The sequence below is a fragment of the Gadus chalcogrammus genome, chromosome 14 (genome assembly GCF_026213295.1).
Source record: "Gadus chalcogrammus isolate NIFS_2021 chromosome 14, NIFS_Gcha_1.0, whole genome shotgun sequence".
NCBI classification, from domain to species: domain Eukaryota; kingdom Metazoa; phylum Chordata; class Actinopteri; order Gadiformes; family Gadidae; genus Gadus; species Gadus chalcogrammus.
Genome location: NC_079425.1, coordinates 26,705,113 through 26,709,054, shown reverse-complemented (window position 1 = coordinate 26,709,054; position 3,942 = coordinate 26,705,113).

Here is a 3,942-nt window from a genome sequence, read left to right as displayed (position 1 = left end):
TGGAGTAATGTACACCACCCTTCAGGCAGGACATCTCAAAGGACGGTGCTACCGGTCGTTTATAAATAGGAGCCTTTGTGTCTTCATGGCCCCCTGATACCGCCACTCAGTGAGTCACATGTCCACGGGCGCCACAGCCATAGAAGGAGATAGAAGCACACATTGTTTTTATTTACTCTCTCACGACCATGGGGGGGGGATGGTCTCTGAGGACAAATGAAGAGTACTGTATCTAATAACCACTTTGATCAAGAACATGCTATTATGGAATGTGCGTAGAGATAGATGTGAATGCTTGCATGAATGTAAAGAGATGACCTTGTTTTCATCATCAGGAAGCTCTCATCATAATGGAGAACCGGGGTCGTTCTCCACCCTTCACCTGACCTCTACACAGGGCAGTACCCACATGATCACATCTCAGATGCAGAACTGTCTCCTCTCTATGTCTCCTCGCTCTGTCTCCTCTCTCTCCTATGCGTCCACTCTGTCTCCTCTCTATGCCTCCTCTCTGTCTCCTCTCTCTCTCCTCGCTAAGTCTCCTATGTCTCCTCTCTATTTCTCCCATGTCTCCTCTCTATGTCTCCTATGTCTCCTCTCGCTGTCTCCTCTCTGTCTCCTTTCTCTGTCTCCTCTCTATGTCTCCTCTCTATGTCTCCTCTCGCTGTCTCCTCTCGCTGTTTCCTCTCTTTGTCTCCTATGTCTCCTCTCTCTGTCTCCTCTCTCTCTCCTCTCTGCATCCTCTTTCTGTCTCCTCTCTCTGTCTCTTCTGTCTGTCTCCTCTCTATGTCTCCTCTATATGTCTGCTCTCTATGTCTCCTCTCTCTGTCTCCTCTCTATGTCTCGTGTAACCAACATCAGCTCTAACCGTCAATGGTAAAGATACAGATGTAATTATCAGTGCATTAATTAACTCGTGGGCCAGAAAATCAGAAGTCTAGATCGCTATAGGAGAAAGGGGTTAGTAATATGCATTGAGTGACAGAGTAAAGGACTCAAACAATCAACAGGTAAGTTTTTAAGAGCTATATTGTGCAGATTTAAAGAAGTAAAATAAAAAAAATAAATAAAAAAAACATGAGATATCTCTAAGTCTCCTCTCTCTGTCTCCTCTCTATGTCTCCTCTTTATGTCTGCTCTCTATGTCTCCTCTCTCTGTCTCTTTTCTATGTCTCGTCTCTAAGTCTCCTCTCTATGTCTCCTTTCTCTGTCTCCTCTGTCTCCTCTCATGCTTGCTGTACCCGATAGGCAGTTAATCTTCATGATTATGTCCTATACATTATAAATTGTAATGCAAATTAAATAATTGAATCCTTTCCATGACTTCATTTACGTTCTTTGTTTACCTCCCATACGCCTTAATCTCTTAATTAATTCCTTTATACGCGTATTCATTCATTATCCAATTAGCAGAGACACTTAGCGCCTACTCGTCTCTGATTGGCCGAGCCGACCACAGCCTGTTCCATGGCTCACCCAGTGGAAATGATGCTTGATTTAGAGATTTGTTGCAGATATAATCTTTCAAAAAAGAAACCCATTGAAAAATCCTCCTGTTAATCTTACAGAAGTTGGCTGTGGTCGGGACTGGATAGTCACCGATCCAGAACTCAAACTGTGAGATTGTTCTCCTGCCAATGAAACCACCACCGATACAGCACATCTGATGAAACCCTTTCAAACACGTTACAAACCTTGAGTACGAGAGCGGACCAAACAGCCTTCCTGTGCGGAGAGAACCCAGCGCTCTGCTGTCCCGCTCTCGCTCACTCTGCAGTATTTCATGTGCTCAAGCTGTGTCCCACTGTAATTAACCGTGCTGCTTCGCTGTGGGAGAGGTGCACGCGATGTGTGGAGATATATACCAGCACACTTGACAAGAGCAGGCTCAACCTTATCAATCACAGGAGGGGGAAAATGAATAACACTGAAATATGAATATAAAGGCGTCACTTTGAGATATGGGAGGTTTGGTGATGCAGTTTGAGGATTGTTGCATTTTTTCTGCAGTGGGACTTCGTCAAAAAAAACGTTGAAATATATTTTAATATTACCAGTGACAACCCCAACAAACCAACGCACTCAAAGACACTTTAGTGGCCCGCGATCAACCTTTGGATGAGACGTAAAATCCTTATTCGAATCTGTGACACAGAGGACGGGCTGGACCCAGGGAGAGGGATGCCTCTCAAGGGGAGGGATGGGTGAGGCGAGGAGGGGGAGGGATGGGGCGAGGAGTGCCGTTAGCCTGGAGCAGTAAATGGACCGGGCTGAACCATGTGACCCATCTATAGGGGGGGAGATGGTGTAGACTTGGTTACATCTGGTGTGACCGACAGTAGGTTAATTTATAGGAGAGAGAGAGAGAGAGAGAGAGAGAGAGAGAGAGAGAGAGAGAGAGAGAGAGAGAGAGAGAGAGAGATTATATAGTATAAGTGTGACAAACAAAATGTGACAAACAGACAAACACTTCCTCCGTAAAGCTGTGACCTAAGGACAGACAGGTCCTCCATAGAGCTGTGACCTAAAGACAGACAGGTCCCCCTAAAGCTGTGCCCTAAAGACAGACAGGTCCTCCATCAGACCCTTCCTTCTCTTCATGTGGGGGCGGTGAGGCAGTGGACCGTACCGCTGAGTGTGTTCCAACAGCTCTGGAGCTCAGTGGCGCTTCCTGAGATGAGTTTGGGAGGTTTTTCAAATAATCCTCTCAGAACCAAAATTGCTTCTTATTAGCAAAGTTATTGAGTCAGAGGATTGGTTTTGAAGTGTATTTTGAGAGTTCCATTCATAAATCACTCCTAGTTTGTCCGTACGGACGCCTGCAGCTCAGCTCCTCTGTCTGCTCCTCCGGTCTGGGGTCGGTCCTGAGCACTGCAACTGCAACGTACTGTCACCTTAGTGGAAGTGTTAGCCCGCAGACACACACACACACACACACACACACACACACACACACACACACACACACACACACACACACACACACACACACACACACACACACACACACACACACACACACACACACACACAGACAGACACACACACACACACATACAAACACACTCATACATTCAAAAACAAGAAACAGACACACACAGACAAACACACACACACACACACACACACACACACACACACAAAAACACGCACACACACACAAACACACACTCATACATACAAAACAAGAAACAAAAACACACACACAAACACGCGCACACACACACACACACACACACACACAGCCATAATTCTAAACTGCTTCACATCAATAATTTATATATATATAAATATATATAAAGAAAAATAGTAAATGATTTCCTGCATGACGTGGCTGTCACTTTGTGCTGCACGATTTACGGTCATATTACCCATAAGACCCTCTCTGATCCAAAGGAAGGACGAGAGGGGAGGGATTAAGACAGGAGAGCATTATGTCGATAAAGAAGGAAATTAATGTTATAATTGTCATTGTGTCACTTTATAAAGGTCTTGCCATCGTCTCTAATTCAGAACTGGGTGTTGTATTTGGTGATGTTTGTAAGAAAGGCCATTCCGCTATCCTTGTTCGTTGGGACTTTTTTTTGTGTTACACTGCCCCCTGTCGGTTGAACGCAAGATTTGAACTCGGTCAGCTTCTGTATTGTTTTAATAATTATTACATTAAAGAAAGAAACATGATAAAACAAAACATGACCAAAAAAAATGAATCATACATATGAATATATATTTATGTATATAGGAAATATAGTAGTGTAGATATTATTAAATTTACAATCCATGTCACATGTAGCCACATATATTGGAGAAACATTTAAAAAGACTCCCATTGTGTCCCATTGCAATCCCTTGACGTGTAAATCAGGTTGATGGTGGAGACTAAGCTGGTATTGAAGGTTTTGATGGTGGAGTCTCAGCTGGTGTTGATAGTGTAGATGGTGT